Below are 16,095 nucleotides of genomic sequence, written 5' to 3'. Positions count from 1 at the left end.
GGGTATGGGGGACTTTTGGGATAGCATTGGAAATGTAATTGAGGAAAACACGTAATTTAAAAAAAAAAGAAAAGAAAAAGAAAAAACAATACTCTAGACTACCATAAAATAAATAAATAAATAAATAAATAAATAAATAAATAAGCCTTGAGGGATGGAATGGAGGAAGGCCAGAGGAAGACAAAAAGAGACAGAAGGAGGGAAGTCAAGGAGGCCTGACACATGATGAGTTACACAAATTGGACCTTCACTCCCATGTGATAGTACAGAATCATTGGTTAACCAGCAATAATAGTTTGCAAAGTACTTAGAAGCAATGCCCTAAGCTGCCTTAAATATATAATTAGAAGAAAAAGATCACAAGGTTACAGTGACTTCTTCTCAATGAGGTTGTGTTTTCCACTTGTTCTTACTGGCCCTAAGACAACTTTTGTCCCTTCAGTATCTGCTGTAAAATCTGAACCATCCCAAGGACAGCAAGGCGAGTCCCAGTGAAGTTTAAACTTGTCACAACCCTCAATAAGCAGAAGCTGAAAATAAAGACTTTAATCTGTCTACCAGCCAGTTGTATAACCCTGTCAGTAATTCTGTGAATCCACCTATGAAAAAGATCAGCAAAAGTTAAAGGTTTCATTGCACAAGTAGATACCTACATCAGTCCCTTTGCCAGCAAGGCCAGTTGAAATAAAGAGCTCCATTGTTTGCGTAGGTTGACCTAGCAACTTGGGAAGGGTTTCTTTTCACTAATTTAGTAGACAGGATAGAATAGATTGAAGTAGTTGTTTTAAAGTAGAAGCACTTCAAAGTAGAACTTAAGAACGCTGAAGCTGGGGTGACCTGAGTTTGAATCCTGGCTCTGAGCTCCAGCAAATCAAATTAACCCTGTAGGACTCAGTCTCCCCATTGTAAGATAAGGGGGATGGTAACACTCAAACTTAGACTGCTACTTGGCATTCAGCACCCACTTTCCCTCTTCCATAAGCAACAAAGTTCTTAAATTGAACTGGACATGAGAATGACTATGGTAAAACTAACAATGAGATGTAGTCACCTGAGTCCAGCATATGAGAGTGAGACTTCCTCTTTTGCTCTTCTCCCTAGTCTATACAACAACAGCAAGAGCTCAACAGCCTCCTTTGTCTCTATGATAGTTCTGGGAATGCATGCCAAAGGTGCCAGGGGAACTGAGAGAGGCAGAATTGCTGCTTACCCTTTGGCATCAACCCTGAACCAACTCTTGTACTCCATAAATGGGAAAGATAAAGAAACTGACCAAAGCTGTCAGGTACAAGAATCTAACTCCCTCTCAGTCTACTAATCCTCATTAGTAACACAGTCATCAAAGAAAGGCTTTGAGAGCAAAACAGACCGTGTATGTATGTATGTATGTATGTATGTATGTATGTATTTGTGTGTGTGTGTGTGTGTGTGTGTGTGTGTGTGTGTGTGTGTATAATAGATAATTCTGGTCGTTAGTAGTACAGCATTATTAGTTGAGATAAATAGTTACAGGAATAAGATACCACTTCCTTTGTGGACCAATGGCATTAAATAACTATAAAGGCGTAGAATCTGTCCCAGGAAGCAACTCCATTGTGTCTTAGAGTTACTATTGCTCTGGTGAAACACCATGACCAAAGGGAATATGAGGAGGACAGGATTTATTTGGCTTACACTTCCAGGTAATAGTGCATCACTGAGGGAAGTCAGATCTTTAACTCAAGCAGGGCAGGAACCTGGAGCCAGGAACTGATGCAGAGGCCATAGGCTGGCTCCTGGTGCAATCACTAAGAAAATTCCCTGTAGCTGGATATTATTGGAGGCATTTTCTCAATTGAGGCTCCATCCTTTCAAATGACTCTAGATTGTGTCAAGTTGACATAAAACTATCCAGCACAAGGTGTAAGAATAAATTACCCGCAGTAAAAAAAAGAGGTTAGATGGACCTGGAATAGCTCCTAATCCCCATGGTAACCATGTGCTTTCTGCATCAAGTGTTGCCAAGTGTTCTCAGTGTGCAAAATGTAAATGGTAATGAGAAATGTAAAATAGAAAATAAAGGGGTGTGTGAGAGAGAGGGGGGGAAGGAGAGAGGGAAGGAGGGAGAGACAGAGACAGAGAGAGGATTTTGTAAAAATACATTCTTTAAGTTGACTTCCTAATGTCAATTTCAATTAACAAGGATAGAACTATAGATAAGTTAAAGAGCTTTAGAAAGGGGAATACATCAAAAGCAATGTAGGGAGCAGAAAGCTCAAAAGTCTTATTACTATATTTGCTACATAAATTTATAATTTCTCACCAGTGTACTGCCAAGAGTCACCTAAAACTGTCAACTCACCCAGATGTTGGGGGCACATGCCTTTAATCCCAGTACTCTCAAGGCAGAGGAAGGTCAAAAGCCCAGTTCCAGGACAGCCAGGACTACAGGGAGAAACCCTTTCTTTAAAACCCTGATAACTCTTGTTATCAAACATGCCAGTGGTTCTGTAAATACCACAAGAGGAAAATACACAAATCTTGACAACATGTAAAAGTCACCTGTCAGTTCAGTACAGCTTCTGCTGTCTGCTGAGTTCTCGTGTTGAGCAAGGTCAGGTCAGATTTTGAATTTTAAAAATACTTCCTCTTTTCCTAGTTGTTTGGATTTCACAATGTAAGGCTATGGGACTCCACTATGTTCTTTCTCACTAGCTGAGAGCTCTAACTTAATGACTTACCAGAACTGTCTTTCCATTAACAGGGTGGAGAGTCTGCATGGGCCAGCTTTGTCCTGCATTCTTGGCACACACTTGCTTTCTGCTGTGTGGCATAACTACACTCCATTATAGGATTCAGCTGAACTAAAAATGTAGGCCATGGAAGTGAAATATGGGTCAATTTACTACAATCCAAGTTTGCCATTAAGTAATTGCAGGTCTGAGAGTCCTTGATCAATGCCGAGACTGTAGTTAATTTCTAACTGCTATACTTAACTTGAAAACAAATGAGAAAATCAGGACACACAGTTTAAGGCGATTTTTCACTCCTAAAAAATCAGCTGTCAATACATCATCAAGGAACAACTAGCTCAAGCTCAAGACCTCTGTGATCACAGTCCCCTACAACAAACAGACTAGAAGTAAACATTCAACAGATTAGAACTCTTCCTTTTTTCTATAAGCTTGTAGGATGAATTAATTCGAATCCACCAGAAATTTGTTTCAGAGTCTCCACCTCTGAGTCCAACAGGTTTTAAAGCAACAGATAAATCTACAAGTTCCTTTTGTACCTGTCAGAAAAAAATTATCCACCAGTTCTTTCTCTTGCATCCTTATGTTTTGTCATTGCAGCAACTATTTTTTGCCTTCTTTTGTATGTCTCCTCCTCCTCCTCCTCTTCCTCCTCCTCCTTGTTCTCTTCCTTCTCCTCCCCCTCTTCTTCTTCTTTTCTTCTTGTTCTTTTTCTTCTTCCTCTTCCTCCTTCTCCTCCTCTTTTTCTTCTTGTTTTTGTTCCTCCTCCTCCTCTTCTAATATTCAGTTTTCCTTTTTTTTTTTTTTTTTAATAACACGTCTGGGAGTGTTTTCCTATTTGAGTCACATGATTTTTATCTGTAAATGTTCAGACCTGTTGGGCTCAGATTTGGGGAGAATTATCAATTAATATTTCTATTAACTAAGAAACATAGTGAAACACGGAAGCTGAAATTGCATATCTGAAAACAGTACCTGGAGGCCTGTGTCCTGGGCTCATTACAGCCTTGCCAATATGATTTGGGACAAGGTTACTATTCCTACTGAATGGCTGCCTTGTACCTGATACAGAGGAACCATTTAATTGGATCCTATTTCATAGGAAAGAATACACACATGCACACAAACAAACACACACACTAACACACATACACACCATCACACACATGGAGTGGATGCACACATGGAAGTCAGAGGACAACTTTTAGGAGTCAGTTCTTTCCTTCCACTGTGGGTTCTGGGGACTGACTTTAGGTCATGATGACTTACCTGGTAAAGCCATCTCATCAACCGAATTGTCAGTTTTAAAATTCTAGCAAGAAAAGTGAAACTTAATGCTATATAGAAACTATGTCTGGATTGCCATATTCTAACATAAAATGAGTCAGCATTGTTTGTGCTGTTGTTGTTTTAAGTTTGAAAACTATTTATTAGGGCTTACAGAAGATCCCTGGGTATGTCTGGAGGAGAAAATGAAGTTTTAACAGCTAAGCCATTGGAGTTAAGCTGGCATGTTCAGCTGCTTGGCAGACAAGCAGCCACATGGCAATGAGATGAGCTTGAGAAAGAAGGAAGCCAAAATGCCAGGGAAAGCATACTTGAGCTCAGGTCAACATCCAAGACAAAGAAAAGCAATGGTTGTGGCTCTGTAACAATTCACAACCATACTTTATCAGATCCCCAGCCAGAAGCAGCAGCATACACCTTTAATCTCAGCCCTCTGGAGGCAGAGGCAAGCAGATCTCTGAGTTCAAGGCCACCTAGGTCTACAATCCAAGTTCCAGACCACCCAGGGCTACATAGTGACACCCTTTCTCAAAACAAGCAAATAAACACAGACACACAGAGTCAGACAGACAGACAGAGACAGAGAGACAGAGACATAGGGAATCCAGTTCATTCATTCATTTCATTCAACTTTACCCCTAATGTAATTATTTCACAAGCTCCTGTGTTCTCAGGAAGAGGTTAAATCCTATTGTGTAGGATTTACCAAAGTATCTAATTACATCAAAACAAATGTAAACAAGAAGTACATAATACCCTTAAAGCACAAATGATGGATGGATAGTTACTATTAGGCAGTATATAGAAGAAAGGGGTAGCATAGGATGGAAGCAAAGAAGATACATTTAGCTGAACCTGTAACAGCAGAACGAGGTGGGTGAGGGAGAGAGTGGGTCTCTAATTCTTGACATGTACGTACTGCAGAGTAAACACATTCGATGCACTTCTCTAGGCTTCAGGAGTTTATTAACAATTGCAGTGGAACTCACTTTCTTTTCTATGTTTTATTTGAGTGTGGATGTCTCTGTCTGTCTGTCTGTCTGTCTCCCAAGAGCAGGAAGAATACTTTTGTTTTATATATTCTGTTGTCCTTTGTTTTGTATTGCATACTCTCTCGTACAACCCAGGACCACCATGTGATCAGGGAGGGCACAATCCCCCCACCTCCCAATAGACCTCTCTATCGCTGGGTTAAAGCACTGACTGGGTCATAATCTAACTAACTCTGGAACTCCCCTCCCAGGCACACACTCAGTGTGTGCTTTACACAGTAGTTCAAACTCAGAAAAAAAATTAAACCTTGCTCTCCCTCATATGCAGGTCTTAGACCATAATGTATATATAGGTATATCTTAGGTTTGCTGTGATAAAACATCATGACCAAAAAAAGCAGCTTGGGCAGGAAAGGGTTAATTTTGTCTTCCATAACAATCCATCACTGAGGGATGTTAGAACAGGAACTCAAAACAAGAATCTGGAGGCAGGAAATGAAGCAGAGACCTCAACTATAAACCCTGTTAGACTTGCTCTATCTGCTAGACCTGAGGGGAGGGAAGGGTGGGGGGAACAATTCCAGGACTGATTAAAGGAAGCTGTATTTAGAATTGTCCAGCCTCTCCCCATTGGGATTTCAGAGAGCAGCCGCTCACTGGCTTTCGAGGTCTCTTTTATAGGGAATGGTTAAGGTTGATAGGGAACAGCTGTCAAGATAGTTGGCTGTTAGCACCTGGCTAGAGGAGTAGGGGACTCAGGGCCCAAGGCTGCCTGTGGGGTAGATAGAGGAAGAATGCATCACGTGGCAAGAGAGTTATCAACATATCTGGAAAACATTTCCGTAAAGCAAAGGGGCAATCAGAGTTTAACAAGGCAAACAGGTAGGCATACATCATGGAGTCACCAGTTCAGGTTAGGTTGAAAAATACCGTGGTTTGCAGAATGCATCAGGTTTTGGAAACAAATTTACTCTCTGTCTTTGGGTTTCTATTCCTGCTCAAACATCATGGCCAAGAAGCAAGTTGGGGAGAAAAAGGTTTATTCAGGTTACACTTCCATGTTGTTGTTCATCACCAAAGGAAGTCAGGACAGGAACTCACACAGGGCAGGAACTTGGAGGCAGGAGCTGATGCAGAGGCCATGGAGGGATGTTACTGACTTGCTTCCCCTGGCTTGCTCAGCCTGCTTTCTTATAGAACCAAGACTACCAGCCCAGGGATGGCACCACCCACAATGGGCTCTTCCCCTCTCCAGCTTGATCAATAACTAAGAAAATGCCTTACAGCCGGATCTCATACAGGCATTTCTTCAACTGAAGCTCTTTTCTCTGTAATAACTCCAGCCTGTGTCAAGTTGACACACAAAACCAGCCAGTACATCTCGTTAGTACAATGTGGCTCCTGTTTCAGTTACACATGCTTTCTTATGAAACACAGGACCACCTAGCCATGGATAGCACCACCCACAATGCACCAGGCTTTTGCACATCAATAATCCATCGAGAAAAAAATGGCTTGCCTAGAAGCTGATCTGATGGGATGTCCTCTCAATTGAGATTCCTCCTCCTCACATGACTCTAGCTTGTGTCAAAAGTATGGGCTTTTTCCTTCTAGTTTAAATTCCACCCAAGTCTTTCTCTTTATCATAAATGAACAAATGCAGTTGAAGGTCTGGGTAGATTACTGAATACTGAAGAGCCCGACTACTTGCTCTCTTGCAGAGAACCAGAGTTCAGTTGTCAACACTCACACTGTCTGATTCACAACCATCTGTAGCTCCATCTCCAGGGAATGCAGTACTGTCTTCAGTACCTTCACTCAGACATGCACAGACACTCACACACACGATCACATATGTAATTCAAAAAATAAAGCTCAATCTTTTTAAAAATGTAATTGGTTGGTAGTGCAGGTGTCAACACTAAGGGAACTTCCGTTGTGCCAAGATGGCCATCCTAATGGAACTGAGCAGTATTGAAGTGGTTTCTATAACTAGCTATGTGATATTTTCATTTGTGAAAAAAATGCCATTTTATTTAATGAAAGGTTCACGTGTCCTTTACTAATCCTCTGGTTTCTTCTCTATCCAATCACGTTGACAGTACAGGCCAACCACCACACTCAGCAAGACTGCTTCCGTGACAAGGAGGAAGCAGAATAAATAGAAAGAAATAGGAAGTAGGAAGTAAAAGTAGGAAGTACTTTCTCTCTGAGGTGGACAGTGACTCTGGAAGTTGCATATTGCCCTAGATTACACTATTTGTGTCAGTTAAAAGCACTCAGTCTATATTGGCTCATCTATCTCCTGTTGGTTGTTCTGCTGACAAAAAAACATAATGTGGTCTGCAGAATGAGAGGTCCTGTTCAGTGGGTCCATCACAATCACCATGGGAAACCATTTAAATGCAGAAGTAATTACATGGTTTTCTTTGTTAAAGAGAACCACTTTCAAGGATCATCCAAAAAAAAAAACAATTATAAAACAAGTGTCCTGTGTCTTAGTCAGGGCTTCTATTTCTGCACTAACATCATGACCAAGAAGTAAATTGGGGAGGAAAGGATTTATTCAGCTTACACTTCCACGTTGCTGTTCATCACTTAGCGAAGTCAGGACTGGAACTCAAGCAGGCCAGGAAACAGGAGCTGATGCAGAGGCCATGGAGGGATGTTCTTTACTGGCTTGCTTCCCCTGGCTTGCTCAGTCTACTTTCTTATAGAACCCAAAACTACCAGCCCAGAGATGGTACCACCTACAAAGGGCCTTTCCCCCTTGATCACTAATTGAGAAAATGCCTTATGCTGAATCTCAAGGAGACATTTCCTCACCTGAAGCTCCTTTCCCTGTAATAACTCCAGCCTGTGTCAAGTTGACACAAAACCAGCCAGTACAGTTCTGAGTGGTTTTTTTTTTTTTTGATGTTTAAGTGCATTCTTGAATATTGTACACAATGTATGCTCACAAATTAAATTCCACAAAGACAAAAATAATTCAATGTCTCTGTGATAAGCACAATTAAAGACAGTGTATTTATTTAGAGCAGGTTATTACAGAATTTTCTGTGATCATTCACTCTTAGAAAAATAATGTCTTCCCATGAATCCCACATTTCCTAGATACAATTTTTAAAGCTGTAGAAATTTTTTATATATATATATATATATATATATATATATATATATATACTTTTTTTTTAAAGTATGACCAACAAGATATCTCCCTGAGCAAAGGCACATGCCACCAAGGCTGGTGTTCAACACCTACCAGTGTTCAACCCCAAAGCCCCACATCATCAAGAGAATTAACTCTACAAGTTTGTCCTCTGATCTCTACATGCACAGCATGACCTTTGAGCACCCAATTTGCATATACAGAAAGAGAGACAGAGTGAGTAAAATTAAATAGATATTTTTTTTAAGATAGAAACTCTCAAATGGACTTGCTGCATGGATTATAACATATGCAGAAGCCTCAGGGCTTATTATGCCCAGCTTTGTGAAATAGTAATTCATTCACTGGTAAGAACACGCACTTCCCATAGCTGTTGAAGTAGGTGCCTCCCCTACAGAAAAGGAACTTTGGCTTTTTTTAATACTTTGAGTTAATCAGTGATAAACTTCATGGTCCTATATCCAAAAATACCTTTAAACACATGACAGTAATTTAATATATATATTTACATCATTAATTTAAATATATAAAAATAAAATGGTTCAAAGCGAAGGCTTTGATGGTGAAACATGCCTTTAATCCCAGAACTCGGGAGGCAGAAGCAGGCAGATGTCTGCATTCGAGGCCAGCCTGGTCTACAGAGTGAGTTTCAGGTCAGCCAGGGCTGCACAGAGAAACCTTTCAGGAAAAAAAAGGGGGGCTGTGTTTGGATGAGATTCTAGTAAAGGATTCTGAGCTTCCCAACAACCAAGACAAATAGAAATCAAGGCATTAGTTCCTTTATCTTGCTGTGATAAAAGAAATTACATGAGTTCTTGTCAATTTATAAATACTTTCCTGGTACTAAATCACTGTGTGAGTGCACATGGATGGGAAAATAAGAGACACTGGATATCAAGAGGGTCAAAATGTTCAGCTGCTGCTTTGAAGATTCTGTGAGGACATTTCTCAAGTTCTGTGTTTTTAACCGTATTGATATGTAGCCCTAACTGTCTAAGTAGATCAGGCTGCCCTCAAATCTCTGGCAAGCTTCTTGCCTCTGTTTCCTGGATACTGGGACTCACATTTCAAGTATTTTTAATGGAAATTTTTGAAGTGAATTGTTAGGGAATTGTTTGAGCTAGTATTGAGTTCTTTATAAACTCTTGTTGTAACTTGATTCAAGGGACTCAGCTTAAAGACACCAGATTAGACCTAGAAAAACAGCAATGTTAAGACCCAGTTCATAGACTTAACACCCATGTAAAAGTCAAGCACACATAGTGTCATGGTTTGAAAATGCTTGGCCCAGGAAGTGGCACTATTTAGAGGTGTGACCCTATTGGAGTAGGTGTGTCACTGTGGGCTTGGGCTTTAAGACACTCATCCTAGCTGCCTGGAACTCGGTCTGGTCTTCCACTATCAGCCTTCAGATGAAGATGTAGAACTCTTAGCTCTGACTGCACCATGCCTGCCTATATGTTGCCATGTTCCCATCTTCATGATAAGAGACTCAACCTCTGAACCTATAAACCAGTCCCAATTAAATGTCATTTATAAGACTTGCCTTGGTCCTTGTGTCTGTTCAAAACCCGAAGACTGAAGCTGGTACCAGGGACTGGGGTATTGCTGTGATAGGCCTGACCATGCTTTTGTTTGCAGGAATGTAGATTTGGGGACTTTGGATTTAGAAAACAGTGGAATGCTTTAAATGGGACTTATTGGGCCATCTAGGTAGGAACATAGAAGATTTTGTTACTGAGAGTGATTTGAATTGTGCAGACCTGGCCCAAGTGGTTTCAGTGGAGAAGAAGTTCCATATGTGGCCTAGAAGTGGTTTTTGTAGTATTTTGGTGAAGAACATGGCTGCTTTTTGCCCTTGGCTGAATAGTCTGCCTGAGACTAAGGTAAAGAGACTCAGATTAATTGCATTGACAAAGGAAGTCTCAAAAACGGCCATCATAGACCTTGTTCTCTGGTTAAGTCTCATGAATAGCATTTTAAATAAGCATAGCAAGTTTAGAAAGAAAAATATAAAATATATGATTTGAGTATTAAAGGGGTACCAGGAGAAGTGGTCTCCTTGGGGCAAGATCCTATCCAGCTAAATTTAAATCCAGGCATGATGGTACATACCTTTCATTCCAGGAGATAAAGCCAAGTGGATCTCTGAGTTCAAGGCCAGCCTGAGACACAGCAAGTTCTAGGTGAAGAACAGCTGAAATCCAGGCATGATGATACACATCTTTAATCCCAGGAGACAAGCATACAGATCTTTGAGTTCAAAGTCAAGATCCAGGACAGTCAAACTTAGGCAGTGAAGGAGTTGGGAAAGAGGAAGTTAGTGATAATGTACTAGAACAAGATGGCCATGTTCCATCTTCTACAAGCAGCAGAACTCAGCTGCTTCAGCCATGTGGCTCTGGCTTTAGTGTGAAAAATAGAAGGGACTACAGGGACAATAGATGATGCTAGTTAGCTGGAGCTAAGAAGTTAGGGGTGATTAAAAGTCACCCAGGTGGTACTGGTTTTGAAGGCATAAAGGGGTCATGAAGAACAGCTGGAAGGCCATTGGTGCAAGTACAGCTTCAATTGCAGTTGACTTCCCAAGACTGAAGGGGTCATGCAAAGTATTTGAGGCTTGGCACCATGAAGAGAGCCTATAAGAGGTTATTGGTGATGCCTAGCTGCAGCAGAAGATCCCAGGGTATTGGAGATGCCAGTACAGAGATGCCAAAGCTTTGAAATTCAGACTCCATTTTAGAGAACCAGACCTAAGTTTGAACTCAGGTAGACTAACTGGCTGGTATCTAACATTAGTTGCTCCCCAGCAAAACCTGAGCCTAACTCGTTTCTAGGCTAATCCCCCAACAAGATCAGAGTCTCCAGGTTACACCCCCATCCAGACCAGTGTCTCCTGGTTATTCCCCCAACAAACCTGCACCCTCAGGTTACAAGCCCACCCCCTGCCTAATGACGACCAATGCAGAAGAGAGCAGAAGTTAAGTTTAGGATATGACTCCCAGCACCAGCCAATTATGTTAAAGGCCACAGCAGCTTTCCAATTAGATGCTTGCACACGTATTCCCAGCTTGCTTCTTACTATAAAGTCTTGCCCCTATAGACATTCAGTGCTCCCCCACCACCAAAACCATCCTGCATAATAGGGGGTGGGGGCATGGGGGGAACGAATAGAATAAAGACCCTGCTGTGAGTTGCATCAGATTGGCTCTTGTGTGTATTCTTGGGGATCACTAACATTTCCCTGGCACAACAGTTCCATGGGATGATCACCAAGAACAGCAGCACCAGTGGAATGGATCAACCGGAGCAACTTGAGTGCTACAGAGGGCAGAGTTGGAGAAGTGATGCCAGCCCTTTGGAGGAGCCAAGAAGAGCAAGTGTGGATCCCAGACATTGACACAAAAAGCTGTAACATTGAGGCTGCCTTGGAGACCCCACAATTTTCAAGATGTCATGGGATATCTCCTGAGGAAAGCTGCTAACAGAGTGGAAGCAGCCCAGTAAAAGAACTTTATTGCAGTCAACAAAGATGAAAAAGGAGTTGGAGGTCTGAAAACTGCTTTGACATCAGACATGAAGATGCAGTGTTTGGACTCTGCCCAGCTGGTTTCTTTTCTTGGTTTGGGATTACAGTTAAGTGATTGGATGGTTCTCAGAAGATACTTTGAACTTTGGAATTTTAACATTGATGAGGCGGCTATAGACTATGGGGACTTTGGAACTTGGACTAAATGTACTTTTTTATTATGCTGTGGCTAGATATAGCCCCCATAGACTCATTTGTTTGAACAAGCCTATGGGGACCAAGGAGTGGAATAAAATAGTTTAAATATGCTTAGCCCAGGGAGTGGCACTATTTGGAGGTGTGTCCTTGTTGGAGTAGGTGAGTCATTGTGGCCTGGGCTTTAAGATCCTCATCCTAGCTGCCTGGAACTTCACTAGCAGCTTTCAGATGAAGATTTGGAACTCTCAGCTCTGTTCCATGCCTGCCTGGATGCTGCCATGCTCCCATCTTGGTGATAGTGGACTCAACCTCTGAACCTGTAAGCCAGCCCCAATTAAATGTTGTCCTTTATAAGACTTGCCTTGAGGGGCTAGAGATGTCTCAATGGTTAAGAGCACTGACTGTTCTTCCAGAGGTCCTGAGTTCAATTCCCAGTAACCACAGGTGGCTCATAACCATCTATAATGGAATACGATGCCCTCTTCCGGTGTGTCTGAAGAGAGAGACAATGTATTAACATAAAACAAACAAATAAATCTTTAAAAAAAATAAAAAAAAAAAACTTGTCTTAGTCATGGTGTCTATTCACAGCAGTAAAACCCTAACTAAAATACATAGTCTACCTACAAAAGACAAAGTAGGGCAAGGTGGATAGATAAACTGTTGACATCTGTGGGCTTCAACATCAGGGACAGAACCTACCTCAGAACCTCAGAAAATAAATTGGAGAGAAATTGAGGGAGATAACCAGTGTCAGCCTCTGGTATCTAATCACATGTATATGCACATGTGCATACACAGAGAGAGAGAGAGAGAGAGAGAGAGAGAGAGAGAGAGAGAAAGAGAGAGAGAGAAAGGGGGAGAGACAGACAGACAGAGACAGACAGACAGAGACAAAGGTAAAGACAGAGACAGAGGCAGAGAGAGGCAGAGAGAAACAGCATTTCTGAAAGAGTACTTGTAGACATTCTACACTAGATTATTTGATGCTACTTTTCAAAAAGGAAGATCTTGGGACCCTACTCTAAAACCTCTAAATGAGAACTTGGGATGTGGATTTGAAACTCTGCCCTGATGGTAAGTTCTGGTGAATTGTGTACATATCGTGCTGACCAGTTATGATGTCTGGATCCATCCATCCCTCTAGACTGAACCTGGATACTGAGGCTAAATTTGCAGACACTGCCATTACCATAAGCACTTGGGCTAGGATCTTCCAATGAGAAATACTACAGAGAGACTGGAAGAGTCAGAAAGGAGGCAGATCAGGTCAATTCCCCTACGGTTTGCCTACTATCCAAGGATGTGTCACCCAGCTGCCCATCTCTACCCCCAAAGTTCTGCTTGTTTCTAACAGCTGGTTCTGGGTGCCACTCCTTTCCATCTCTGCCAGCACGGTGGTACTCAGAGCACTAGCATCATCTAAGTCTGGATTCCTGCTCCAGCGGGCTATGCCCTCCTAAGGAAGCAGCATGTCCAGGCAGCTGCTTCTCCCCAGTGCCTTCACTACAGCTTCACGGATTCACAGTGGCTAGGTCCACACAACCTCTTCCCTCGCACTGTGTGTGGGACTCTTTCCTTCCATGCCTCTCTCTGTGTGAGTGTCCCTGTGCTCTTTCAGTCCTCTAATACATATATAACCAACCCTGCAAGTGAGTCCTGTGTTGAGATAATTGGTGTGAGACATACATATACACATACACATACAGAGAGAGAGAGAGAAAGAGAGAGAGAGAGAGAGATTACAGAAACTAACATTTTGAGTGTAGGTGGCTCGGGGGATTAGGGATACATTTCCCTATGATCTCCCCTAGTTATCAATTGCTCAAATTGGTACCCATAGGTAAGTCTGATACAGTAACATCAGTCACTGTGTTTTATTACATTCATTTTTTTCCCTAAAAGCTTCCAGTTCCAAATGACCTAGTTACAAAGCTTAAATTTTTATCATTGAAAGTAATAAATGAAGAAAGAGGAGGGAGAGGGAAAAAAAGAGAAAATGAAGGATTCTGTGGTCTTTTAGATAAATAAATAAAAGTCTAATCTCATTTTTTTTTCAGAAAGGATCCATGTATGAGTCTTTGAACAGAGAAAAAAATTCTCAAAAGAATATTATTCATCTTAAAGACTTCCATGGAATAAAGTTCATGAAGTGTCTGCAGTAGAAAAATAAGTAAGCATTATACATTTTCCATGAGAATGCCCATGGTGTTATTATTAGGCACATCCTAAAAGTGACTCCACCTCTGTTAGGATATGGCTTCAACTTGAGGTATTTGCTTCCATCCATGCCTCATCTACAGGTTCCTGCCTCTCTGCTTCGACTCAGCCTCTTCTCTCTGCAGGTTCCTGTTCCATATGCAAATGTCTGGAGTAGTCTCACAATGGAGACTCAACACAAGCTGGAAGTGGCACGCCTTGCCTTCCTTCTAGTAAGCCTTCCCCGGGTTCAGTCTGCACTGAATGGCCATGGCGCTGCTTTTGTGTATACATTTTTACATCCAACTTGGCTTATGAACAATCTTTCCTTCTAGATAACAGACACTCCGGGGACACACTATGTGTCTTACATACCCTATCTTCACACTGTCCAAATGAATAGTCCTCTATTTCATGAGTCATTCCTTTTTCTATTATATTGTAGCCATAACCAATATTCCTACAACTATAGAAGCTATAAGCATTTAAAAGCATCTAAAATGCCTTATATGATCCATATGGTGTTATGAAATCTTTCTGCTTTGCCTTGATCTGCATATACAGAATGTATAACAGGCTGACCAACACAAACTTAGAGAGGACCTGCTGGAGCTCAAGATTTCGGGTGCTTCTCTTCAGATTCTTGGTCTTACAGACTTGGGCATGACAGCGGTGGGACATGAGCAGGGTCTCATCTCATGGAAAACAGGACTCAGAGAAAAGGAAGGGAGAGGGGAAGATTCAGTCTTCCACAGGAAGCCATGAGTGATTACTTCCCTCCAACTAAATCCCACCTCCTCAAGTTTCCACAACCCCCCCCCCCGCCCCCGCCAATGAACTGAAAGAACCCTAGCATGGAATATGTCTACTTTGATCCCAGCACTCCAGAGGCAGGAGCAGGTGGAGTCCCTGTTTTGCTTAGTATAGTTTTAGCTTGTAACCAGTTCTGGGATAAGGCATTTAACTCATGAGGCTGTGGGCACCTTGCATCTCCAAGCTAACCACTGCATAATATTGCCCATACATTAGACATGTATCTTTTCATGCTACCTTGGGGATAACTTTTACACTTTCACTTTTACCTTGAGGCTCTATGGACTTCACTAACCTTCTCAAGGCCATATACTGAGACAGGGGTTATTGTATCAGGGAGCCTGGCAGATGCTCTTTTCAATGACACCGCACAGCCTCTCGGGAAGTTGCTGATGATGACAGCGATGAGCTCACCTGACAGACTGCTCTTTCTCCCTCTTCGGACACTCACACCCACACCAGGAAGAACCCGGAGGAGTGACTCAGAATTCCCAGCATCAGTGCCAGCTTGTGTGCTGTTGTTCTGACCGTGAGTGTGACGATCATGCCAGGGAGTCAGATGTCTGCTGGATTTAGAAAAGGATCGAAGGTCATGAAGGGAAGCAACAAGCCTAAGGGCTGCCAGTAGTTCTGTAGCTCTTACAACACCTCTTCACCACCCTTCCCAGCCAGGAGCATGGCTACCAGAAGAGGAGGAACAGCAAGGGAGAGGAAGGGATGGCTTATTCCCCTCCTCTTCTTCCTATCCTGAAAACACCCATGTTACTGGCATTCAGATCCATAGCGTAAAAGATTACGTATAATAAAGAGAAAATTTAACAACTTTATAGAGTGTTCATATACTTCAGATAGATATCAAGTTTTTCTTGAGAATAAATGACAATATTTTAAGCTCTGTGGTTTTTATAGGTCTGTAATCACAGCTAACAAAACTGAGACATGATTTCAAGTTCAAGGGCAACTTGGGCAAGACCCCGTCTCAAAATGCAAAATGAAAAGAAGGCTGGAGACATGTGGGAGAACACTTGCCTAGCATTGGTGAGGCCCTGAGTGTAATCGTCAGGACTATCTCATCTGTTTCTTTATAGCATATGATACTTAAGAAATATCTGATTACAAGACAAATATTGGATTAGAACAAAGGTTTAAATGAAAGTTTCCTCTGTCAGTTAAAGA

General features: G+C 41.8%; 1 long non-coding RNA gene across 1 annotated transcript in view; it reads left to right on the top strand.

Annotated features, from left to right (window-relative positions):
• LOC110291051 overlaps positions 1–15,745 on the top strand; it is a 68,474-nt gene extending 52,729 nt beyond the window's left edge. The window contains exons 3-4 of the long non-coding RNA XR_002377528.2: positions 13,968–14,080; positions 15,256–15,745. This is a non-coding gene — a long non-coding RNA (uncharacterized LOC110291051). The remainder of the gene's footprint in view (positions 1–13,967; positions 14,081–15,255) is intronic.
• The last annotated feature ends 350 nt before the right edge of the window (positions 15,746–16,095 follow it).

This window comes from Mus caroli, chromosome 1 (assembly GCF_900094665.2).
Source record: "Mus caroli chromosome 1, CAROLI_EIJ_v1.1, whole genome shotgun sequence".
In the NCBI taxonomy this organism is placed as follows: Eukaryota; Metazoa; Chordata; class Mammalia; order Rodentia; family Muridae; genus Mus; species Mus caroli.
Note: the sequence above shows the minus strand (reverse complement) of the source record. Positions and strands in the feature narration are given on the sequence as shown.